This window comes from Lepisma saccharinum, chromosome 3 (assembly GCF_977018435.1).
Source record: "Lepisma saccharinum chromosome 3, izLepSacc3.1, whole genome shotgun sequence".
Classification (NCBI taxonomy): domain Eukaryota; kingdom Metazoa; phylum Arthropoda; class Insecta; order Zygentoma; family Lepismatidae; genus Lepisma; species Lepisma saccharinum.
Window position 1 is genome coordinate 111,921,495 of NC_139231.1, and position 28,000 is coordinate 111,949,494.

At 38.6% G+C, this 28,000-nt stretch overlaps 1 long non-coding RNA gene across 2 annotated transcripts in view; it reads right to left on the reverse strand.

The window, feature by feature from the left end:
* LOC145985962 (uncharacterized) overlaps nt 1–22,822 on the reverse strand; it is a 49,553-nt gene extending 26,731 nt beyond the window's left edge. For both annotated transcript variants that reach the window (XR_014441471.1, XR_014441470.1), the window contains exon 1: nt 22,763–22,822. This is a non-coding gene — a long non-coding RNA (uncharacterized LOC145985962). The remainder of the gene's footprint in view (nt 1–22,762) is intronic.
* Between the last annotated feature and the right edge of the window lie 5,178 nt (nt 22,823–28,000).

Consider the following 28,000-nt stretch of genomic DNA (forward strand, 5'->3'; position numbering starts at 1 on the left):
AACAAAAAATCAGTTGTATATTTTCAAAGTCATATACACGTTAGTTCGTCGGGAGTGGGACTTGACGAGCCCGCAACTAAACTCCCGACCAGCTGGCGGTACATGCGAGAAGGAATTGGAGCGATGCACTATTTAATACTTAGAAATACTGGGTTTTAGTAGTTTGACCTTGCCCATTTGAATTTGTTTCATCCTTGGTTTTCTTCCTAACAGCACGCGAAATACCCGAGATAGAGGAACTAAAGATATATATATATATATATATATATATATATATATATATATATATATATATATATATATATATATATATATTATATGTGTGTGTGTGTGTGTGTGTGTATTTTGGGGGGGTGTCGTTTTATTTTCTATTATAGGGAGATATCCAAGGGAACGCACGTACTTCCAAAATAATAATAAAGAAATGGGTTGTGACGGATTGCCAAGAAGAAGAACGAATTGGAACAAGACGTCACAACAGTTATTATATTTTGTTATTATACTTTATTAAATTTTAGATACCTCAAGAAAAAGCTTTAAAAGTAAGCGTGAAATTTTAGTCATACAGTTTACGTTGTTTGACCATTCACATAAAATTTAATTTTTGGAATTTTGAAAACTGTGGAACAAGTTATTCTTTGGATTAAATGGTAAAACATAACCTGGTACAGTGGGATCCATGAGTATTACCGTACAAATTGTCCATCACCATGTTCGTACACTTTATTTGACCCAATAAGAGCTTCAAGAATTAAAATAAAACTCAAAACAAGCTGCTGACAACTTCTGCACCAGCACACATAAAATCCTTTCGCTTAACAACACATAGAATGTAAGAGAAAATTTAATGAGAATGGTCATGGACAATTTGCCGAGCAATACTAGTGGATCCCACTGTACCTATATTGTAATCTCAATTTTTCGATCTAACGTCGTTTTTCTTTGGTTATTCTGTTGGAATACTAACTAACTGGATTCTATTTCCGTTATTAACAATAAAACTAACAAACGTTCTGCTGTTTTATAACTTACAATAAACTATGTCAATTCAGGGGAGAGCGGGGGTTTCTATAGACCAGTTCGATCCCACTTTCCGACGCTCATATTGTTCATATACAACCATAATGCACTAGAAAAGTATGTGTTTTATAGGACCGCATATAGGTTAAATGTATGTACAAACAACGGCAAAGATAATACAGAGCATTCCCTGACATTCGCTACGAGACTCGGCGGCAAGCGGCCCGGCATCAGCGCTTGTCTTTCCTGGTGAACGGGTTCGCGACAGTCGCTAGAGGCGGCTTATTAAAATTACAGTTTTCATATTGTGTACAGAAGGTGTTGAAAATGATGTCCCTCGTCTACTGTAATTCTCCCGATTTCTCGTACAATACTCTCTTTTAACTCACGGATAATAATAAATAATAATAAATACTTAACACCCCTTTTTGTCCAAATATTCTTTCCACAGCACAGAAGTTAATTGTGTACCTCGATCCGATAAGATTGTCTTAACTTTAGGAAAATGGGTGAAGTACCCTTTCTCCATCACAGTGATTATTTCTCTGGCAGTGCCACGCTTCAGTGGGTAAACGGAGACGAACTTTGTTCCTGAATTTACCAAGGAGAGAATGTATTGGAATCCTTGGGACATGGCCAATTTACTGATCAGGTCTATTGATAGTAGTTCGTGAGGACTCTTTTGATCAATATGTAACTTGTCTTTGATGATTCTTAACTTGTCCATTTTAGTCTTGGCACATACGAGGCAATCCTTAGTGTGCTTAGCAACATCCTGTTTCATCTTTGGCCAAAGGTATCTACTTTTTATTCTCTTTAGGGTTTTTGCTACCCCGAAATGTCCTAGTTCGTCGTGATTTTCCCGAAGCACTTTTTCTTTGAACTTTATAGGACATAATTTCCAAGTAAATTCTTCCCCGGAGGTTTTTCGGAATAAGAGACTTCCATAAACCTGATACACGTTTTTCACCTTAGTTTCAGTCGGAGAGTCTTCAATTTCTGGCTGATTCAAAAGCTTTATTATGCTTTGGAAAAAAACATCATCTTCTCGTGCTTCAGCCCAATTTGTCATGTCCTCTATTTCTCCTCATTCTTCCCATATATAATTTACATGGAAACAGTTATCTTCTTCCTTCCCTTTGCCTTCATCGCTGGGATAGCGACTCAGAATATCCGGTACCACGTTATCCTTTCCCTGGATGTATTTAATTTCAAAAGAGTAAGACTGCAATTTTAGAGACCACCTTGTAAGCCTGCAATTCCAATTTTTAGAATTTTGAAGCCACATTAATCAACGATGATCTGTGTATATTTTAAAATGCCTTCCTCTCAAATATATTTCAAATTTGTTGATACCAAAAAGAATAGCCAAACATTCCATTTCGTGAATCGAATAGTGTCTCTCATTTTCTTTTAATTTTCTGCTAGAGTACTGCACGACAGTTTTCTCGTCGCCTTGCTCTTGAAATAAGATGCAATCTAGCCCTTTGGTAGAGCCTCTCTTTAGATTAGGCTGATCTAAGACTGGAGTATTTGTTAACTCAATTTTGAGCTGGTGAAAAACAGTTTCTTGATCCTGGTCACAGTTCCATTTAGCAGACTTTGAGAGCAATCTTAATAAAGGCTTCGTTTTGATGGAAAATTCTTTTATAAACTTCCGCCTGCAATTTGCTAAACCTAAAAATTTTCAAACATCCTTCTTACACTTAGGTTGTGGGAATTTTAAAATTGCTTCATTCTTTTTAGGGTCAACTCTAACATGGTCTCTAGAAATCAAGTGTCCTAGATCACTAGTTCTCCCTTAAAAAATTTACACTTCGTAAGTTTCACTTTAAGACCTACGTCTTTCAGTCTTTGAAGTACTTCTTGTATGTGCTGAATGTGAGTGTTAAAATCCGCATCGAAAATCAAGAGGTCGTCAATATAAACTGTTATGAAATGTTCTGTTTCTGGCCCAAATACTCGATGCATTACGTATACAAAAGTGGACACAGCATTTGACAAACCAAAAGGCATTTTCAAATATTCATACTGTCTGCCTTTATATGCGAACGCCGTGTATTTGCGGAACTCTCGTTTTAAAGGAATCTGTAAATAACCAGAGGCAAGATCCAAACTTGTAAAATACCGGGATCCTTTTAACTTTTGAAGAGACTCATCAATTGGCGGAACCGTACTTTTAGATATTAACATGATGGAGTTTAGCAGTCGGAAATCTATGCATGGTCTGACACTCCCATCTTACTTGTCTACAACCAATAGAGGATTTAAGTAAGGAGGTACTGACGGTTGAATGATATTCCAGTCCTTCCATAAGTCTAGTTCCTTTTCCAGAGCAGCCCTTTTTGAAAGTGACACGGGGTATGGTGGGCGATGGACTGGTTTGGTGCTTGTTAAAGTAATTTCACACTCAGCATTCTCCATTGTTCCGGGCTTCTCAGAGAATACCTTTAAATAACGAGTCAGCACGTTTATTAGCTCCTGCTTCTGGGAATCATTTAAAATATTAATGGTTTCAACCTTCTCTCTGAGGTCCGCGGTTTTATATATTCACTTCTCCTCCTCATCCTTCACCTTTTGGATGTACCGCACTATTTATATATCTGCAGGATTCCCTTCTTCTTGATCAGGAGTTCTACCGAACAACAAAGTAACTGAATTCATCCTGAAACTTATTTCTGCTTCGTGCTGTCTTAGAAAAGGCATACCTAGAAGAAAATCCGTACGAAAACCTTTTAAGATGAATACTTCTGTGCTAAAATTCATGCCACCAATTTCCGGTTCTATCCGTATACTTCCGAACACTCTCTTCTTATGACTTCCGGAAAAATCTACTAGTCTTATGTCAGAAACCTTTTACATTTGAATGCCTGGTATCAGATTAATTAACTGGGTCCAGATCTCGTAACTTAATATTGAACATTCACTTCCAGTATCAATAATGCAAGTCACCGAGATGTTCATTAATTTTGCAGGAACTGCAGGAGATTTGTACTTAGTTTTTTATGTTCGAGCTGATTTTAATTGGCTTTGTAAATTAATTTCTTCTATTTCTGTTAACTGAAAATTTACATGTAATTCTTGTATGGGACGCTCCTCAGAGGCTCCTTGCCTAAACGGAAGCGAAACACCTAGAGAAGGTCCTAGTTTGTCTGACACGATTGGGATCTCTGGTTTTGCAGAAACTCTCTAGTAGTCTAAAATGGTTCTTCCTGCTCTGAGGCAACGTCATGTCTTGGTGAGAAGGAACCACAATTGTCACTTCTACGTGGTGGAGAGTACCGTCTGATCGAAGTAGGATAACGTCGTTCTTGGTAACGCCATCCGTCTGGAGAGTTCCGCTCTTGTTCTGGACGAGGCCTGTAGAAATTTCTCTGTCTTTGGTTTTGATCTTGGTTGAAACCTCTCCTGCCTAATCCTCTGTTGAATCTTCGAGGTAGTGAGAAATTTCCTCCTCGGCTCTCTGAATCCGTCTGGATATTCCGGATCTTAAAACTTTTATTGCCTGCAGCCTCTTTATTCTTAGAGTCCTCTTTATTCTTCCAGGTATCAGGGTCATCATAAATATCGAAGTCCTTTAAGAAATGTGTCAATTCATCCACACTTCGTGGAGCGTGCGCCAGAAAAAGATTCAGAATGCGATACGGCAACTGTTCAATGATCAAATTAAGAACTTCACTCTCATTAAAATTGTCAGCTAGGTTTCTGTACGCTGCGTAGACACTCCAGGCAAAACTCTCTAAGTTGTCGTGGACCAGGCGAGAATACCTTCGGTTCCTCACAGCCGCTAGTTGTCTTTGTTTCGCCTTTTCTGATGCAAATTCATCCTTAAAGCGTGCGCAGAAATCAGCATAATTCACAAAGTTGTCCATATTACCAGCTAACCAATGCTCAGCCTTGCCGGTGAAAACCCTAGGTAATAATTCCAATCTATAGTGCTGAGACACTTGCATTTAGTTAAAACTCACATTTAATTCACGCAGATATCGTTCGGCAGATTGAGCTTCGATATCGCCTTCAAACTTTGGAATGTTCGCGATATCAGCCATTCTGGGCATCTTAAACTCTGTTCTGCGTCGAGGAGAAAAACCGTCATTACTATCCTTTTCTTTACGCCTCTTGCATCTATCAGAAGTTGTACCGGGGAAGAATGGGTTTGGAAGTACAACAGGAGGCTCATAGGCAGTAGCTTCTGGGTTCAGTCCTCGAATTGGAGCAAGTAGTATATCGGAAGAGGTTTCTGGTCGAATCTGTAAGTTATGGATCGTTTCCTGCAGTTCACTGACCGTACTTATACCTGTATGTTCCTGAATTTTTTGGCGAAGAGATACTTCCATCTTTTTAGCCTTCTCATGGAGAAAATTAACCTTTTCTCCAGCTTCCTTTATTTCAACTTTCTGTTCTTGCACTATATTTTCTATGAGTTCCGTTCGTTCACCGAAGGTTTGTAGTGCTACATTAATAGACTCTACAGAACTCTTTAATTCTTGAACTCCCTGTGGAGGGTCACATTCAGATTCTCTTCCAGACTGGACAATGTCAAGACAGGTTTCCATATTCTTCTTCAATTGCCCCTGTTCCTTCTCTATCAGTCCTTGTCGAACTGTTAAGAACTGTAGCTGTTCTTCCACAATTTCCTTTACCCTTTCGTCCACCTTTTCAGTGACTTTAATACTAAGTTTTTCTATCTCTCCTCTGATGCTCTCAACCTGTTCAAGTTTGTGCTGAGAGAATAGAGTCTGTAATTCTGACCTTAGTTTTATATCTTCCTGTATCCTCCTTTCTTCCTAGTTTCCAATCTATTCAACTAAATACCTAAGTCTTCTTTTCTCTTTCTCTCTTCCTGCTCTTTCTCTTTCCTTCTCTTTTCTTCTTCCTCCTCTTTCTCTTTTCTTCTTCTTCCTCTTTCTCTTTCTGTCTCTTTTCTTCTTCCTCTTCTTTTCCTTTTTTCTCCTTTCCTCTTCCTCCTCTTTCTCTTTCCTTCTATAGACTCAACTATGACTTTAAACTCTATCATCTCCTTTTTTTCGAACTTTCTCTATCTGAGCCATCTCTTTCTTACGCTGTTTCTCATCCTCTTTCGTTTCCTTGCGTCTACGCTCCTCATCCTCCTTTTCTTTTTGGTTTCGTTCTGCTTTATCTTTCATCAACCAATCAAGTAGCCAGTGATCTGATGAGAGTTTGGTAGGAACGCTCGGTTCTGGTTCTGATTCTGTTTCTGGTACTGACAAGCATGATGTGCATCGCATCTCTTTATTTGATGGCCAGGTTACTTCCTGCCCATCACAATTACTATGAACCCTCTGCAAACATTGGCAACTCTGGAAGAATTCCCTGTCATTGGTAAGATCATCACATCATCCAAACTTGGTATCTGCATCCATTGTCGATCTTCCTCTGCTTCGCAGATTCATTCCTGTCGCGTCTTTATCCATTTTACAACACCGTCTATGGCTCTCCCAGTAAATACCTTCACTTCACTATCACAATTTTATCTTAGTGAATTCCAAAGACTTTCACTATCACCTTCGTGAATTTTATGGACGAACACTTTCAGTATGCACTAAATCGGGCATCACGTTTGAATTGTTAAAATAATTTTCCACTCGAGCGCTCACGATTGTACCAAAATAACTATGTACTCTGGCCCCACGTTGGTGTGCCAAAATAACTATGCAACGTCCCCCCGGTTGTACACCAGTCGTCAGTCGTCCGCTACTCCTTTAGTCGGGAACATGAGAATCTTTGCAAATCATCAGGGCTTGCTGGGTAGAAAAGAAGCACAACACAGTATTCGAAGTTAAACGCAGTTTTATAATCACATTCTGCCTGAAGAGGAACAATTCTATAGCATATTAAAGCACATCCCAATTACTAAACACACTTGCATATAGAATTAACGTTGGACAAGATAAACGTAAATACACAAAAGTTTCTGTACTTAATTATTATTTCCGAGTATAGCCAGAAGGAAACGAAAATAATTACCAATTACACTATTCGGGCATTCCATTCACCGTTACCACGTTTCTGTTGATTTCTCACCTTCACCTGTTTTTTAACTGAGTCTGTCTGTCGTCAGGTGAAAAACATTCAGGTGGGTTCACTTCCTCTGCTGAGATGAGAAAGTGACGTCAACACGAACAGATTATGACGTACTTATAAACATATATACAAGTTCCAAACACAACTGCATCAATCTTACTATAGTTGTGTGTGACAACTTGCACATTATTTGAAGTAACAAACATTTTGAAAATCTTAACTTCTTTTTAGGACACTTGGTGTAGAGCTGGTATAACAGCTAAAACCAATCAAGTATGAATGAAACAATGAATGAATGAATTCTAGAAACTATAAGTGCAGAGAGGGGGTTTAATATTAATGTTATTATTTGCTTTGGTGTTTATTTTAATGTGTGAGGTATATCGAATGTTAGCAAAGTTTGGCTGTAAACGGGAGAATCCATGGATTACAATGGTATTGGAACGTACATTCTAAGATTTTCCCTACCTCTCAAGTGGCCTTACAGTATCCGTTAAGAGAGCAAACAGTAATATATATAAATATACAGAGCTGTCCTGTCATGGCTCTATGAGCGTCCCACAATCGGCAGAAGTGGGGTATGGTTGGTGGACTACAATGTCATTGTAGCTGACCAACGACAGGTGCGTCCTCCATTCATATTGGGGGTTAGGCGTAGAGCTGACAACTCTACACTGTAAAAAGACATGTCAAGAAACAGCAATATAACGCCATAGATGTTCCCAAGGTAAAATATTCCGGAGGTAAAATAGTCCCCCATTCGGATCTCCGGGTGGGGACTACTTTGGGAGGTCCCTGGACTAAGGATAAGATCTACATTAGGAATAAGGATATTAAATTAGGCACCTGGAATATTCTGAGCCTTTACCGGCCTGGGGCATTTCAGTGTACAGTTAATGAGATAGTTAAGTATAAATTAGATGTAGTAGCTGTCCAGGAAGTTAGGTGGCCAGGAGAAGGGAATTGTAAAACTAAAAATTATACTTTTTTCTATAGTGGTACTGAAAATCATAATTTTGGAACAGGCTTTTTCATAAATAATAGAATTATCTCGGCTCTTAAAACAGTAGAATTTATTAATGATAGGATATCATATGCAGTTTTACAGGGTAGGTGGTGTAAAATTATTTTAATAAACATACATGCACCAACGGAAGATAAAGACGATTTTTATACAGAGTTAGAACAGGTCTTTGATAAATTTTCTCAGTATGATATGAAAATTCTGTTAGGTGACTGTAATGCACAGATTGGCAAAGAAGAGACATTTAAACCCACGATTGGTAAAGAAAGTCTTCATGAATTAAGTAATGATAATGGTATAAGATTGATTACTTTTGCAACCTCAAAGAATTTAATTGTGAAAAGTACCACTTTTAAACATAAAGATATCCATAAATATACCTGGTCTTCTCCAGATGGTAAAACTCATAATCCGATAGATCATATTCTCATTGATAAGAGAAGGCATACTAGTATAATTGACGTTCGTACACACAAAGGTGTTGACTGTGCCTGTGACCATTATATAGTAATTGCTAAATTAAGAGAAAGACTCGCAGTGATAAATCATAAGCAACAAAATCTAAAAGTTCTAAAATTTCATACAGGAAAATTTGCTGATGAAAGAATTAAGAAAGATTACCAAATTAAACTGTCAAATAGATTTGATGTTTTGCAGGATTTAAATGATGATGAAAATATAAATGAAACAGATGTAAATAAGAATTGGGAGCACATACGTAATGCAATAGAATCAGCAGCTAAAGAAAATATAGGATACCATAAACGAAGAAAAAGTAAGACATGGTTTGATAATTAATGTCATAATCTAATAGAAATAAGAAATCAGGCTAGACTTAGGTGGTTAAATAACTCTGATGATACAAATCTAAGCAATTATAATAGAATAAAGCGAGAAGTTAACCACACGTTTAGAAGTAAAAAAGAGATTACTTGAAAAGCAAAATTAACGAAATTGAAACAAACAGCAAAAACAAAAATATCAGAGATTTATATAAAGGTGTAAATGAATTTAGAAAGGAGTGGCAACCTAAAGTAAACTTGATAAAAGATAAAGACGGTGATTTTCTAGCTGACCCAAGCGATATTCTAAATAGATGGAAGAACTACTTTAATGACCTTTTAAATGTTCATGTAGGAGATAAATCAGAAGTAAATCAAGTGCACACAGCAGAACCTTTAGTTCCAGAACCTAACTTGACTGAAGTTAAAGATGCTATTAAAAGGCTAAAGAATAACAAAGCAACTGGCATTGATTTAATACCAGCCGAGTTAATTAAATATGGTGGAAATTCGTTAATATGTCAAATTCATAAATTAATTTGTTTAATATGGAATAAAGAAGAAATACCTCAACAGTGGAAAGAATCCATAATTGTTACTGTGTTTAAAAAAGGTGATAAAATGAACTGCAGTAATTACCGTGGAATTTCTCTACCCTCAACAACATATAAAATATTATCTAACATTCTTTTAACAAGACTAACCCCATATGCTAATGAAATTATAGGTTATTATCAATGTGGATTTAAACGTAACAGATCAACTACAGATCAAATTTTTCACATCAGACAGACACTTGAGAAGAAGTGGGAATATAATCAAAATGTCCATCAGCTATTCATTGATTTCAAAAAAGCATATGATTCGGTCAAAAGGGATAAATTATATAATATATTAGTCGAGTTTGGAATACCTAAGAAGCTTGTTAGTATGATAAAAGTATGCACCAGTGAAACAGAAAGTATGGGTATTAATGTGTCTGACAAATTTACAATTCATGATGGGTTATAACAAGGAGATGCATTATCTCCATTGCTCTTTAATTTTGCCTTAGAATATGCTGTTAGGAAGGTAAAAGAAACTAACGAAGGACTAAAATTAAATGGTATGACTCAGTTGTTAGCATATGAAGATGATGTAGACTTATTAGGGGATGATATAAATACAATTAAGAATAATGCTAAAATATTTTTCAAAACTGCTAAACAGATAGGTTTGGAAGTTAACAAAGAGAAAACTAAATATATGCTTACAGGCCGAAACCAAGTGTTAGGTAATAATCAAAATCTAATTATTGATAACAACTCATTTGAACCAGTTTCCAAATTCAAATACTTAGGAGTAATATTAACAAATGAAAATTATATTAAAGAGGAAATAAAAAGTAGGCTTAATTCAGGAAATGCATGTTAGATTTCTATTCATAAACTTTTGTCTTCTCGTTTAATATCTAAGAAACTAAAAGTTAAAATATACAAAACAGTAATTTTGCCTGTAGTATTATATGGGTGTGAAACTTGGTCCCTTACATTGAAAGAGGAACACAAATTGAGAGTATTTGAAAATAAGATCCTTAGGAAAATATTTGGACCTAAAAGGGATGAGGAGACAGGTGAGTGGAGAAGGTTACATAATTTAGAACTACATAATTTGTATTCATGTCCAGATATTATTAGAATAATTAAATCAAGAAGACTTAGGTGGGCAGGCCATGTGGCACGAATGGGAGAGGAAAGAGGAGTTCACAGGATTCTTGTTGGGAAACCTGATGGTAAGAGACCTATAGGAAGGCCAAGACGAAGATGGAGGGACAACGTTGAGATGGACCTAAAGGAAATCGGTAGGGATGGAAAAGAGTATACAGATCTTGCTCAAGATAGGGACAGATAGAAGGCCTGTGTCTGCAGCCATGAACCTTCAGGTTTAAGAAGGCTAGAGAGTTAGTTAGTTAGTTAACTTCTTACAAATATAAAACATTAAACGCTCAGGTTCGTTACATATGTGTATTTTGTTTTACCTGCTGCAACTCTCTTATGGTGAACACTAACCCCTCATTTCAGGTTTATCTAATATTTATAGCTATTGCTTTGTAGTGACCGATAATCCTATTAAGCCTTGTGAATCGTACTCCGAAGGAAACCCTGTTAGAGGATGGAAACGTTAGTGTGTAGTGTTACTAATAATATATAATAAAGTCTGCTTTCGTTAGCATTTTTAGTGTACTGAATGAATATTGCATTTTTATTTCGTGATGAATCATATTTTCGTCACCTAGATTTCTCATTTAAAAAATGTAGGTTCTGTATATATTAGTCATTGTGAATTCATGTCAATTAAAACATTTTGCGTTGTTGCGAGATTATCTATTAAGATAAAATTAAGACATAATGAATCTAAGTAGAGAAAATGCAACTTGTATATCAAAATTGTTATGTCGAACTGATCTCCGAAAGTAGTGTCTAGCACGTCACTCTCAAGTATAGTCCATGATTGTATCTAGTATATGAACGAGATGTGTTCCTCCTCTGAATCAATACGTTGCTTGTCCTCACCGAACGAAGTGTGTCACTTATAAATTAAGTGTCCGAAAGCATATATTAGGCATGGACAGAACAAAAAATACTCCTGAGCAATTACAAATGTTATAAGCCAGTTCATGGCTGGGAGTTAGTGACGGTCTTCCCCAACCTACCCGCTTTAGGTTCCGGGTTCGGATCCTCGTCTGGTAAACTCTTTTTTAAGTGTTTCTTCATCAATTTAATCTAATTATCATCAATCTTCATAGTTTCGATTAATATTATAAAAGTGACATAAAAGCAAATCAAAATATGAACAAATAATAATAATTGTAAAATGAATACAATGTCAGACAACTACATTTGAAAAATAAAATGTGAGTAGAAGATTCAAACAGGTATTTGGGAAGAATTGTGTAGACAGATAGCATACTCCCGAAAGTTGCCAATCCACGTGTAGCATGACCTTCGATACTGGAGTTGTGCTTTTCAGGAAAGTTTGCTCGACGCTCCTCAAGCGTCTTAACAAGAATGCATCGGTGTTCGCAACATTGCCAACTTATTTTCCTTCGGGAGAATATTTTTCATCCTGTTTAATTTGCAGTTGGCTGTACTATATCGAACCGCTCGGTGAAGGATAGTGAATGTAACGCCATACAAAATTGGATGGGGTAATTTAAAAATTGGAACGGGAATTTTGGGACAATCACAAGAGCATTTTCAGCCTGATCCAGGAACAGCACTTGAAAGTGAAAATGAAGGGGTCGCGGGTGATCTGTGATTCTGAGAATTCAATCAGTTTCGCTCAAATTTCAGAATTCAAAATGTTTGAAAATTCTAGCTCGATCATTCCAGGATTGTCTCTCTGTTGTATTTTTATGAAACTGCGAATACATTTTTGAAAATGTGTTACAAATTTTGGTTTCTGAACTTCCATTAATCCAACATGCCAGAAGTTTCGGGGGGGGGGGTTGAACCCTAAAAAAAAACTCTAAATACGGCCATGCACTGGTCCAAGAAAGAAAATGTAAGATACTTTTACAGTTAGTTCTTGGAAAAAGTCTCTTGCTAACAAATTACACACCATCAATAACGTTACTTGTAATGCAAAAAAGAACTCCGTTACAATTACAGCTACTTACTATTAAAACTAGTTACAGTTAAAACTCCTCAAAAAGTAACTGTTACATGAAACTACGTAACTTAGTTCTTTCAAACACTGAATACAACCCTGTATGTACTTAATCACATAACTATTCATCTCTAACACCGCGATTAACCTATACGAGTGGGAAAACTTCTAAATTCCGTCGTGCAACATCCCTTGAAGACAAATACACAACAAGCTACTTTTCATTGCGTGATGGGTATCAGTGAATCCAATCGAATGGCTGGGATTGTCAGACTTCCTAGACCAGAGTGCGCTAATTCTTCATTTTTGTAGTCGCTCCACAAATGTCCTGAAGAAGGTGGCCCGACATCGAAATACTGAGGGGGGAAGGGTGACCTTCTGGTAAGGCACCCAAAAGTCATGAATTGAAATAAAAACGTCAATAAGCAGAGCACATCAACAGAATTAACATTTAAGAACAACATAAGAAGTAGAATAAGAAAATAATGAAATTAGTGATGGACAATTTGCCTACTATTATCTTTGCTGTTGTAGTACATGCATACTTACCTTCTCACTGGAAAACTAGTGACATTTTCTTTCCTGTTCATTGTACTTTTTAACGTAGAAAGTAAAAATTAATATTATTCCCTTTTCAATTTAATATTTCAAAACAAAGCATTGCCCTTCCAGGGAAAGTGTTGTTCCTCCCATAGTGAAAAAAGGCTGGGCACTCCCAAAACTACGTACCCGTAGTGTTCAATTTAGAAATGTTAAAAATGCACGAACAGTTCACTTACATAGAGAACAAAATAAATTCACGACGAATGTAAACTAACAGCTTTCTGGTGGGGTGCCACCTGCGTCGCTAACTTAAGGAAATATTGGCTCGACATGTCCTTCAAGCACAGCAATGCCGTAACTGAAATTATGAGACAAAAATAATTACAATCAATATTATTTTAAATACGCTTCAGAACAACTTATTCGAATATAGTAGCTACAGTAGAAGCTAAGATGAAAAAAAAATCTTCCCACATCAACTGTACCAAATTGCACTTTCTAATACTTAGTGTGCCTGCTCAGGCTACTACACAGTCCGTAGTTACAATATTCTAGCGTTACAACGAAAACGGTACGCAACCGTGTTTTGTTCAAATTTGAACATTTTATCATGCATACAAATATATAATGATTATAAATTGTCGTTGATTGTACTATAAATGTATTTTTGGAAAGTGAATCTTTAAAAATACCGTATTAGCTATATAATGGTCGTTAATACAAGATGTTTCACTCGATCTCGGCCTCTGATTTTCCCTTATAAAAATCAAACAATTGGTCATAATGCAATGACATTTGCTACGGACTTACCTTGGTGTATGAGAAGTATGGTGACGTCATTGGAGATGAGGCTACAGTCTCCTAGTCCTTGCGTGGGGATTGCGGTCGTCTGGGCGATTCTGCCGTTAAATGCCAATGGTATGGACGTGTGCTTTCAGTCTGGTTTCTTGGCCATGCTGTTGTGACGCACCTGATAGTGGTTCGTGTTTGTTCTGGTTCGGTTGAAAGTTCGTGCTTACAATCAGTGGTTCATGATTTACAGTACAGTATGAGTCGGTACTAGATCGCCTGATCTTACCCCACCGGATTTCTGTTCATGGGGCATGCTGAAAGAAAAGGTCTATCGCAACAAGCCACGGGCTATCATTGAACTGCAAGACAGCATTCGGCGGGAAATTGACGCTGTGACTCCTGATGTGTTGGTGGTTACCTTCTGTAACATGGAGATGCGTGTGCAGGCATGCATTGATGCTAATGGTGACCACTTCCAACAGTCGCTGTGACGTCACCATGCTTCTGTACATCCTGTGTTCGGGGACTACCTCATGTGACCAAATAAACAATAGAGTACAATGAGGGCGGAAATTGAATGTGTTGATTATATACCTATATTAAAAAGTACAGACATTGTCATTAAGTATTGAATACAATATTGGATAAATATCCCCCATGACTCTTCTGACAAACTCTTCCTCTTTTGACAAAATTTTTCATCATGTTTCTGCACATTTTCCACAAAATTTCTCCAACAAAGCGTTGAATCTCCGCTTCATTGGCGAAATTGAGTCACAAATGTGCAAGAACGTGATAAAAAATGTTGTCAAAAGAGCAAGAGTTTGTCAGAAGAGTCATGGGGACATTTGTCTGACATCGTATTCAATCCTTAATGCCAATGTCTGTACTTGATGTCTAAATAAAATTCATACCATTTTTTAAAAAAAAATATACAACTTTTGCAATAAATTATGAGTTTTATTATAAAATTAAATCGTACGTTCTTATTGGGACCTCATTTATAAAATATAAGTCATGTTGTGCCCGTTTGAAAATATCGACAGAGTATGTACTGCATGTTAGCCTATAAGGAGAGTTTTTCGTCAATCATTTTGGCAATGCAAGAAAAATTGCTCTCGTATGTAATATCAAGCTAGTCCTTCCTTTCCTTACTATACCACTCATTACATTTTAATGTTCTTTTTACTACCTTGCAGCACAAATGGGTTTCTCAGGTTAAGATTCCAGCAGGAAGGTTTTACCAGTAGCATACTGTCCTTCAATTTTTTTTAAATGTACTCATATAATGATGCAAGTTTATATATATATAATATGTACTACATACATAGTAGGTAATCCAATGATAAAAGCCAGTGACCCCACCAGTGGAACCAGATACAACTCACTCCAAAGCTCGTCTGAAATAAAAAGAAGAGTTTTTAGTGTGAATTTGGTTGCATAACATTATGTATTTCTACCACCGAGTTAACCTAGAACTCAAATTTCTTCTTAAAAATGTTTCTAGAAAATTACATTTTCTTGTAGTCTAGATTTAAAATGTAACACTCACTAGCGGTGATTGGGTTCCAAAACTTCGGGGAGGGAGCAAGGACAGTTATATTTCCCTTGGTAGATAAAGTTTAGCATAGTACGGGGGCGAAATTGGCAAACAGTGGGGGGGGGGGGCTAATTCTTAATCTGAGTGTGTAATGAATGTATGTGTGTATATGTGTGTGTGTGTTTGTTCCGGCATAACTCTAGAATGCCTGGAGCGATTTTAACAAAACTTGGTACACTTATCACTTGCAATCTTGAAAGAAATACTGTGGGAGTATGACACCCCAATACCGTTCAACTCCAAGACAACCCTGGCACTCCTAGGGGTGGGGGTGGGAAGTGGTGACATGTAAAACGACCGACATTAGTGGGGAATCCATAGTTTTCGGAGTCGCTAAGGTGAACTCTCAATGTGTTTCAATTCCAAGACACCCCTGGCACCCCTAGGTGGGATGGGAAGGGGTGACATGTAAAACGAACGATATTAGTGTGGAATCCATAGTTTTCGGGGTCACTAAGATGAATAGTGACACTCCAAATGCCGTTCAACTCCAAGACAAACATGGCACTCTTAGGGGTAGAGGTTGGAAGGGGTGAAATGTAAAAATAATCGAAAACGACCGATATTAGTGTGGAGTCCATATTTTTCGGGGTCGCTAAGATGAATAGTGACACCCCAATACCGTTCAAATCCAAGGCATCTGTGGAACCTCTAGGGGTGGGGGTGGGAACGGGGTGACATGTAAAACGACCGATATTAGTGTGGGATCCATAGTTTTCGGGGTCGCTAAGATGAATAGTGACACTCCGAGTGCCGTTCAAGTCCAAGTTCATTTTACACTATAGTTAGAATTCATTAATTTCCTGTCTATTAGAAGATTGGAATAAATAAATACCCGGCCAAAGCCGCTCGTACTATAAATTTTCCTAAACATTTCTAACTTCGCAGTGGGCAGGAGGGTGAGCTTATAATATATCACGGTAGGCTAGAGCCCACCCAATTCCTCCAGTGGCGAGGGAGCTTCAGGAAGGGCGTCGTTCACCCTGAGTCAGCAGTTTGGCCACTCAGAAATTCTCTTTAATTTTGCAAATAATAACATAAAAAAATTATATTGACTTACTCGAATATCACGAACACAACTGGATCATTTTGGAATCTCAAAATGATCAGCTCCGTGCTTGAACAGCAGAAAGGCTTCACGAAGTATCCATGCTTGAGAGAAACACTGGACACAGGAGGAGAGGCCTACGTATCTGTGAAACTCTGGAAGCAGGGATGCTAGACATTGAGAATAATTGTCAGCCGAGACAGAATCATTTTCCCCGGCTCCACATCAAGTTTCGCTTGATGAAGCTATTTGTGAAGGCATTGAATAAAAATTGTCAATATTTTCAACATATAGTTTCTGTTTTTCTCGCTATATTTCGATAAGATCAAAATAGATGTGTTCGATGGACCTCAAATTCGCATTCTTGTATGTGACGAGAAATTTGTCAGGAAATATAATAAGAGGCCAGCACTGTTTTCGTGGCAGTTAAGAAAATAAAATCTTGGTAACAAAATGTCGGAACACTTACGAGATTCTGGTTGAATGTTGGCTTTCCGAGATTTTGGGTGCAAAGTTACTGTAAAGATCCATTTCCTGAACAGTCGCTTGATCAATTCTCCGAAAGCCTTGGTGGAACTATTAGCGATGAACAGGGAGAGAGCTTTCATCAAGGTCCGAAGACGATGGAAGAGCGTTATGAACGGCGATGGGATAAAAATATGGTGGTAGATTAATGATGGAGCATCAAATAAGAGAACGTATATAAGCATGAGAGCTACAAGTGCAAATTCTTACCTGAATACAACCTATTTGAACTTTACATTCCATGAATATCTCTTTTTTACATTACTTGCTTTCTGTATGTTGACATACGCGTACATGTTAGTTTCAAGGAAGAAGCTAGTGGCGTATGCTGGGTTCAAAACCTGGGCTATCTCTTTTTATCATAATGTTCAAATGGGAGGCTCTTTTTCTTTCAATTTCTTGGATTTTAAGGTGATATGACATTGCGATTAAAATACATACATTACAATTTACTAATAATTATAAAAATATCACTTTCATTAATATAGAAAAAAATAAGGAAAACATTTCAAATATTTCATGGTTATTTATAAAATATAGAGGCCCATATTGTGAAATATTTATGTAGGCATACGTGCGAGAATAAAATATACGCGTATAATAAACTTCTTACCTTGAATATTTCATTTGAACAGGAACTTCGTTCTTCTCTTGGCAACGTCTGTGGTAAAATGGTTATTAGCACAGCGCACTACGACCTGGGTTCAAATCCAGGCATGGACATGAATATTCTTTGTGAATGTCCCTTCATGAATTTCATCGTATCGTTACTCATCCTCATCGTCGCGATTAGCTAAAGTGGCAGAAAAGCAACGCAAAATAACAAAATCCATTCTTCTCTTCTTTGCGATGCCAGATTCACGATTTGAAGTTTATCCTCATGCAAAAGCCGAGTCAATTGTTTCGTCAATAGTCCGTTAATTATGTTACTCATTTTCGTTCACTATACGACGCAGCATAGATCATTCAAAACATATATACGTAATTCACTCACTCGATACACTTAAGAAAGTGTAGGAAGAAACCTAATTGTCTTAAACTTCCTTCAACGCGATTTCCACTTTCAAAATGCCCTTTGTCATCTCCGGCCAATCAGTCTACCCCAGCCAGTCATAAACAAAGCAGCAGAGGGGTTGAAAACATCGTAAAGCGTGGTTGGTTGAAGGTCAGGGGCCTGTGAGTTCTTCATGTGTTCGATGGGACAGTGTTGTTTTGGCCTAGAGGACAAAATCCCTATCGCATGCGAGCCACTCTTTTCCCGTTCCTGTAATAGTAGCTTAGTTTCAAAATTTCCCTTACCTGGGAAAAATCCCATGCTGGAATCGCTGTAAGGTTTTATGGCCTTTGTAAAGTGAAGACTTTCCTGTCCACACTTGGGTTTGGAAGATACTACAAATACGTCACCGACCGCCTCCAGGCGCTGGTCGGGGAAGAATTTATCCGCTGAAGCCTGGTGGTAGTTTTAAAGGAAAGGAGTCCATCCCCATGTATGGAGCGAACACAAACCTTGGACGAAAAATTCTCGCGCAGCCTTTTCTTCGGTTCAGCTCAGGCCATAAGGGAGCATGGTTCACTCTCCCCCTCCCCTCCTCGCGGGAGTACGATGCACAGGAGTCGCGGGTTTTATACTATCGTTTTCTCCCGCGGTCGTTGTTTGAGAGTGATACATCAGTCACATTTGCTAGTCGATTATTTCCTGTATTTAATCTAAGCTTCGGTGATAGCCTAGAATATACGCGCCTGAAAAAAGACTTAAATTTATATTTATATTTCACTACACTGAATACATGTTGAAACGCACCTACACTGGTCTTCTAGGGTCTAGGGCTCGTTACTGAGTTACCCTTGATCGGATTTCTCAGTTGGCTAATAGAGTAACTAGATTATAGACCCTGACTTGGTCACTGGTGTCGGATTTTATACATTTCTTAAGTTTTTAGTAATGAAAAGGTTTGGAACTTCCTTCCAATAAAGATTGGTTTATTGTCATTAATGTGCAATAATACATATTCCCTGGCAATCTTAGATTTAGGTTAACTGACGCAGATTTGATGACAAATCTGAAACGGGTAACCCTTCCAAGATTATTCACAATTGCTTTGGTGTCGCAAGCAACTAAAGCCGAAGCAGCAGGTTATGAGAAACTAGCCCAAGCAAACTGCAGCGTCCCAAGACTGGGTAGTTCTCCCTACAAGGTAAACTTGTGATACCCAGCAATCGGGTAAGAAAGCCGAAATATACTGACTGACTGACTTCTTTATTTGAAGGTTGTTTTGTGAAGTATCGCCTTTAACAGGCCTGGCTCCTATTTCTTCCTGTGTCGAGTTAACTATTGACGTGGGTTGGTTGACTTGTCCTTCTTTTCCTCCTGCAACTGTCGCTTGGTGTATACATCTGCTTCGTGGTTTGTTTTGGTTCCGTTAGAACCGTTATATTGTGGTCCTTAAAAGGGCCTGGAATGACAATTCGTTTTTGGTCCTAAGAAGGGCCGTCTTGGTTTTTGATGTCGTATCTGTGAGTTTTAGAAGTCCTCTGCTGCGACGATGTCTAGGCAGACTTCCGTCAGGGATGTGGCTTTTGTCCTCTTTACTTTGAAGTTGTGACATCTTGTTTCTGGCACTCTTTATCCTCTGTAGGATGTTGCCTCTGCGAAGTTTCTGAAGTAACCACTGGAGTGTTCCTTCGTCTTCTTCGCTGTTTTGTTGCCTTGGTTCTTGGTATTCAGGTCTTCTCTGCTTTGGAGTTGCTGTTATGGCATATGTAGTGTCTCCTCTGTTCTTTCGGTCAGTCTGTAGTGGTGTTTCTCTTCTTGGAGTTGACTTTTGAAGAGACTCAGCTGTTGTTGGTTTTGGGGCTATTTGGAATACTTTACAGCCTCTGAAGTTAGCTGGATGTTCTCCCCCGCAGTTGCAGCACTTAGCGTCCTTCTTCTCGCATTCTCTGGACAGGCGACTCTGTGCACATTTTACACATCTAGGCGCCGCTTGGCAATTTCTCTGTGTGTGTCCTACCCTCTGGCACCTATGGCATTGAGGTATTCCAGGGGATCTGTATGGCGTAACCTGAACTCTGTAGCCTAACAAGTATTCTTTTTGGTGAATGTCTCTAGCTTTCGCTGTTCTTCTGATGGCAATCAAAAATAGAGACATCGGCACTTTGTCATGGGTGCGTTTGTTTCTCTTTGTCTTTTGGGAGGCGTCGAGGACGTCGTAGGTCTCTGCAAGCTCTGCTTTGATGTCTTCTACAGGCGTATCTATTGGCAATTTTCTTATGACGATCTTGATTGGTCTGTCTATTTTTGGAGTCGAAGTAGCATACTCCGTGTCACTCAGCTTGCAGTATTCTGTGACTTGGATCGAAAGCCTTTTTCGTCTTGAGCTGTACCCTTATGCCATCTCGGGTTATCTTCACTGTCGGTTTTTTCTCTGCAACTTTGGTGATGGCTGTGGTGAATGCATATCTATTCTTAGTGTGAAATAGGAATAGTGATGGAGGTCGTTTTCCCGTTGTCTCTGAAGGTCGTGCAGTGATGTCTGGCTGATGGATGTTCAGAGGTTGAAATATATTATTCGTTTCAACCGTAGCAGGTGTTCATGTAGCGTTTTCACTGACTTTTGCTATCTTCCTTGCGACGATGAAGCCTTCATCTGCCGTTTTTTTTACTATTGAAGTATCCATGTGATTTACTTCTTCCATTCTTTCTGCTGTGGATGTATCTTCATACTCTTTTTTTCTGATTGGTTGTTACCTACTGCTAGAGGACTCTGTCTGGATGATGGATTTTACACCGGTAGTTTCCTCCTGTGCATTGTCATCTCACTTAGCGAGATACAGCGTGATGGCGTTGCGTATCGTAGTGTCGTCTTCCTTGGGGTGGATTTTCTTGCACATACTGTGCAGGAATGCTAATTGAACGTTTGTCTCCATCTGGCGTGCCTGGTTGGATTCCGTCTTATCTTCAGGTTTCTGGTTCCTTCCGTCTTGGGCTTCTCTTGCCTTTTGCTTCTGGAGCTGTCTCCTGTCATATACCGTTCTCTGCATCTTTCTATCTTTTGAGGTCGCCAACGTGAAAAAGGGGTCTGCTCACCTCGACTTCCCAACGATGGATCCCAAAATATACAGAAAATCGGCTTCCTTTTATACTGCACGGTTATTTACAAAAAAACCAAGGAAACTTGGTGGATATTTACAGGTTTCTATGGATTTGCATTTAAAATAGATTTTTACAATATTTACATAAAATAGTTAAAGTTGTAAATAACATACCTTTCTAATATATTGTTCAAATGCCAAAAACGTTTGCATAATGGTTAATTTTGTTGTTTTTAAGAAAATCAGATTAATTCTCGAATATTCTTAATCTTGTGCAAGTCACAGATAATGTAAGCTAGTGCAGAGGTTGAACTTTCTAAGTTCAAATGGAAGCACGAACAAATTTGACTGGGGTGACACGATGTTTAACAGTTCAAACAAGTGTTTCATTTTGCAAAGTTTTCAAACTATAATGCATATTTTGTTGCACATACACATAAATGAAGAATATCTTCGCCAAGATGGTATCCAAGATGGCATCGAACTTTAAAATGTTGAATTGCATGTTGAAAAATTCTTAAAAATTAAAATGTTGAATTGAAAAAAAACTAGAACTTACAGAGAAAAACTAGCTTCAGATTTGAAATCAACGCACAGAAATTAGGTTAGATCAAGTGCTGGCGGGCTTGTCTTTCTTTGAAGCTTCATATGAAGAATTTGAAAATCTTGTCGTTCTCAGTGCTACGTCATCTTGAAAATTAATTGCCCATGAGACCAGCATGGTTCCATGGTTTTGCAGATTTTTTTTATTATTCCTTTTCAAAACCTTGACGCTCCTCCGCCTACAATTATATGAATAATAATATTAATCTAATCTCTCTAACCCTTTTTGACATAAGGTCAGTCTACGAATTAACGGGGGGGATGCCAGAGATTTCCTCCCCACAAAACATTTTACCCCGGTAAAAAAAAATATTTTTATCCCTGCCAGGGATGTTTTTATCCTCCTTAAAGAAAATGGAACTGAAATCACATAGTATACAATTTTTTAACTATGCAATAAACACATTTGAAAAATCATTCGTATCCATTAATGATCTAATAATCAAAGATGTCTATGCCAAAATGTATCCTTGTGAATTAGAGGACACCATTTTCCAACTGACCAACCTCACCGAACTTGTATTACACTGTTCCCAAGAAACTTTTAGGTTGGTTAAATGAACTTTAAGTTAGAACTTGGCGATGGAAATTTGTTTATGTTTTCGGCTTTAAGTGTTACTAGTTCGATATTTATTTTTTTGTACGAATTTGGGTTTCTAAGAATGTAAATATACAGTTTCTAAATTACGTGCAAGGGTATTAAATAAGATTTAATGACCTAGATTACAACCAATATCGTAAGGTACTGGAGAACCGCCAAGCAATAGTATACTTTACTGGCTGGTAACATGCACAGAAATTTGCATGCCCCCCCAAAAAAAAACCTTCCCAAAACCAAATCACAAATATGTCACTAAGTGTGCATTCCACAAAGCAAACAGTTTAATCCGCACAGTGCATAAGACTATAGATAGCGGAAATTCAAACATTGATGAACAATGAATTGGTTAAGTTTATATTATTATGTACAGTCACCAGTGATAACAACAATACTAGTAAATGAATGAAGCAGCTTGATGCTCCAATGATTATCGACTTACTCTCATGTAATGGTTTCACTGGTCCATTATTGTTGTGCATCGCTGCAGACTGGAGCATTGTTCAGCTAATTGTGAACAATGCAGAGCAACAGCAGATTGTGTGGCATGAAACGGCTTTGAAGATAAAGGGGCACTAATGAATGCCGTGGAACTTTCCAGAAGGAAATTGTGTCCGCCAAAGGATAAAAACTACACATGAGAACGTTAGGCATTTTAACACAATGTTAATGACGTCTCGTGTTCTAGAATATCTCACAATATTTTTTTATACTTAATTAACCCCCTATGTAACAAGGGCAAGGACTTTCAGGCAGTGATGTTACGTAAACTATAATTTGAATTTGAATCAAAAATTTTGTGTGCGTCAGCACTTAGGCTATTTTGCACCGTCACAGTATACAGGGCCCAGCCCCTTATCATAACAAAAATAAGACACGTCTCTGAGGATTAAAATATTCTTACTTTGGTTAAAAGATGAGGCTGTAAAAAGGCACTCAGCACATATAAAGACAAAACCCCTTACAACACACACACACACAGCCTACGAAGATTATACTGGCTTAGAGTCCAGACGCCAGAGCCTCGTTAGTCTGCAAAATGCAGTCCAGGGTGTACTTAGTGTAAGTGAGTTTGACAATTGGGTGTACTACGTGGAAGCATCACCCCTTACACCCCACGTAGACTATAATTCTATACGTCTACATTTGTTGTCTACCTAGGTACACTTCATTTACGCGTAGGTTACATTGGCTTATAGTAACAGTCTACATAGACAATGTAATCTCCACAAAAATAATTTACACGTGTCGATTCAGGATTTCACCAATCAAACCCCTAGCTTGCGCGACCTGTCGCGCGGCTACGGTGTGAAACGTTGATATTGATGGATTCGTTCTCAAGCTACAGGTGTCGCTTGTCGCATCGGTATAGAATCTCTCTTACGGAACAAATAAAAGTAGTCCAACCGGCCAACGAAGTCAAGCAGAATCACGGGACAATACTTGATTGGGTGACCGCTTGGGAAGGAGTGCAGAGGCTCATCCCTCCACACCAATAAGAAGTACACTCAAAATCTAAGGAAACGCCCCCCCATTACGGTTATGCAACTCAGAATTTTATATCATCTAGTTTCGCCAGGAAGAGCAGCTCGCGAGAAGCGTAGTGTTTCCAACTCTTGAATCTAGCCACAGATTCACGCGACCGGGTGGAGATCCTGCTTTCCTCTTGATTGGATTGATTGATTTATTGATTGATTTAGTTTATTTTACTTCGCGTTTTGTGCCTCTTGGCTAATTTGCGAAGATGGGGATGAGTGATGAAAGGATGAAATTGATGAATGGACATTCACAAACAACCAAGCCCGACCGGGATTCGAACCCGGGACCCTTGGCGCCGCAGCGCTATGTGCTAACCACTAGGCCACAGGGTCGGGCCCTCTTGATTTGATTTCAACGGACAACAAGTTTATATTGAGAATGTCTCTGGTAATAATAACAAGTGTTATTAACATTTATGCTTGAGTTTTTTATTATTATTTTACCACTCCCCGGCCGGTTCATATCCGGGAACTTTTCTAACGATGGAAGCGGCCCCGGCGCCCACCCAGCGTCGAATAACGTGGGTACCTGGGGGAAACCCTGGGGGGGTAAAGGCGGTCAGGGGCGTGATGCTGATCACATCACCCCCACCCACGACCGGATCAAGAAAGTGTGGGGCGTTACCCCCATACCCCCTATACGCCTTCATGGCGTGGTGCTATGCACAGGGGAGGACTTTACCTTTTTTTTACCACTTCCGAAGGAATATGTGAAGAAAGGAGGTATCACGGATATCGTTATCGCTCGGATACTTGACACCTCCCATGAGAGAGTATGACTAATTCTATTATCTATTTCAGAAAAAAAAAGTCCCTTCCGATAGCCTAAAGTCGCCTTGTAATCAAGAGGTCCTAGATACAATTCCCACTGGTGACCCACCACTCTAGATCATAAGTTCCGTTTCCATTAATGTATCTGTGCATAAATTGAAAACTAAAATTTTCTTAAAGGTTTACGTGTGCTCGGAACAACCTTTGAAAGGCAAAAGTAAAATGACGTGAAAGTTGTGATTGGTTTTTACATCACTGGCGCTAATGCGAACCCCCGAACTCCATTGTTGCAGTTATTCTTTTCGAGATTTTTCTTTACCTTTTCGTCCCAAGGTTTTTTTCCTTGTGGTCGATCTATACCTGCGAGTAAGGGGGAGGGGGTGACGAGCAACACTGCCACAGCGAGTCGCTGTAAATGATTTCATCGTCTGTGCTTGGTGAAACCGGTTCTTGGTGCTCCTATACTTTTCCGATACATTTCTGCCAGCCTTTTGAGCGAAGCGAGGTCATATGTTCCAGATTCGAACTCTGGTCAGGCATGAATGTATCACTGAGTTTGTCCCGTCGCAATTTTATAAATTGATAATTCATCCGTATTATCGCGATTAACTCAAGAGGCAGAAGAGTGATAATCCAACTTATCGCTGATCTCTTACTACATTTGGAATACAGCCCAGAGCGATGTAAAGCAATGCAATTACATTGTGAATGTTTCACATCCTATGGTCTTTCTTTTTCTCGTAGCGGGGGCGGGGTTCATTCATTACAAATATCTAGGAAAGGATTTAGCAGCAATCCGTGATATACTTAAATATCATAACATGTTGCGTAGCCAGGATTCTTGTGTCCTAGCCTCTGATAATTTTGAGTTTTTCTTTTTCGTTGTTTCTTCAATCTTCATCAATTTCCCTGAAGCATCATCCATCCTCTGTCGCCATTGGCTATATGTAAAAGTTGACATAAAATGAGTAAAATTTGAAAAGAAAACACAAGGATCTACTTTTCTCATAGCTCGCCAAACATGCACATTTCCGTATTTTATGCTTTCAGCGCTATCATTATTCTTGGCAGGCAATGGAATTGAAGCAACTCTCACAACTAACGTAAACTACATGTCACTCAGGCATGACAATTCTCGCGGGCAAAGTGGATTTTTTTGTATTGGCACATGGTAGCACAATAACTATCTTCTGGCCTCCTAGATTTAAATCCGTACTCTTTATTCCAGTTGAGTGATTGACTCACAATTTTGCCATTGAAGGTTTGGGTTGTATTTGGGTTATACGTATTGTGTTTCTGGTGCGCTAGGAAAAAGCAATCCCAAAGGTTCGCACTGAACAGAAAATTGTGTGCTTTCCCTCTCTCTCTTCCAACTCCGTCCCTATCTCTCACCCCACGACCCCACTATTTAGGTAAACTGTTGTTAGAAACATATTTTCCGAAGACTATCCACTTTGAAAATAATATTCCCCAATTGTTTTGATAGGGCATTTCTATTGCTCCGAACGAATTATCTCCGTAAGAGGACTAGGGCCTCCTCGATGGCGCAGTCGTAGTGTCGTCACATTTCAATCAAGGGGTCCCGGGTTCGATACCCGGTGGAGGCACATAGTAGTTCGGAACCCACTATAAACTGTAGGTCCAGTCCCAATTAGCCTTTCTGTGCACAAGTGGACTTAAAAAACAACAATTCAATTCAATCATCTTATCAATATTTTTAAATCTGCATGCACCTGCTTAATTTAATAGATTATACATTTATATTCATTGCGGACAGAAATGTGAGAGAAAACAATGCATTTCTTTCAGGGAATGCATGAGTCAATAATAATGTATATTTTGCGGTATATACTCTTTTATATATATTCAATAGTATCCTTATTTCCTAAAGCAACGTGAGTTTCTTTGCACACACCACGCAGGCCCTGCTTTGACTTAAACCTCAGAAGCAGTAACTTCACAGTTGCCTTTTGCCACCACTTTTGGCATTAATTCGAGCCCCGGTGGGTGCTTCGTTCGAGATCCTGCAGCAGTTTTACTCGTATGCCTTGAGCATGTCACTTGCAATGGAACCAATAAAATGAAACTTTCTGCACCGGAATGGGCTTGAAACTCTACATGCACCAGTGATAAGGTGTTTTCAAGAGGTATGTGCCACGTGTAGCATGTCCCTTCGGTCCGAATGTTCCTTTACGATATCATTTCATCATGCCTTACACCAGCGGCGTATACTCGGGGACATTTAGGTAATCGCAGATGACCCGGCTGTATTTCTGTTGTTGTTTTTTTTTTTTTTTTTTTAAAAATGTATACATTTCTTCGCAATATCCTTCCAAACCAATTTCGATGCATACATTTCTTTGCTTCCAGCGTGCGAATGCTTCCAACCGTTTGCCGCTGAATGTCCGGGAACCTTTCTCCAGCCGGTGGAATGACTTCAGGAAATCTCACCCTGACGTCATTCCTCCCGCTTCCCTTACAACCCTTGGCGAGGAGGGAGGAGAGAGGAAAGAGGGGGAGGAAACACTGCTTCTCAGGCGCGGTGATTCCGTGCCCAGGGTAACCTCCTTCTTGTGAGAGTCCACCGGTCGCACTCTCAACCTTCAGAGCCTTTACCGTTCCCTCCGCTGAATAGGGAAAACATACCCGGTAGAGTGCGAAGAACAGGAAAATTGAATAACATGGGCAAAACTAATTCTACGCTAATTTTCACTTTACATTTGCTTCTGTCTTGCTGATTTCTGTTACTTGAACATAAATTTATCAAAAGGAAAAAGCTTAAATATTGAAGATGAAGCAAACTAAATTAAAATTCAAAGCTTAAGCAATTAAAGCACCTATATGCTGACTTCACCCATCCTTGTATTTACAAAAATAGTAATTGTTTCTCCTCTCTAATTTTCAAAAGCAGCGAGAATACTTCCTTCACGGAACTGAATATTTTTTAAAGGGAAAGATATCAAAAATAAATTATATATATATATATATATATTACTTAATTTATGTTGCTATATTCCGCCTCTTTAGATTAATAGTGATGAAGATGAACGACTTAAACATAAAACGAAAAAAACACATCAGGCACGTAGCCAGGTGGAGGGCTCAGGGGGATGAAACCCATCCTCCCCGAAATCTTACAAATATCTAATTTAAAAAGTGTATAGTGGTAATTAATTTTACTTCATTAGCAGGATTAAACACTTTGCATAATACGTTGTAATAATCTGAGATTCATCTTCAGGACTTCTAACCCCACTGTTTCAACTTTATGTGGCGGCTGCTAATAAGGGATGATCCCCATCCCGAAATAAAATTCTGGCTCTGGCCTGCAATGATTCGAACTTTTAAAACCTGTCATTTCGAGCTCGGAA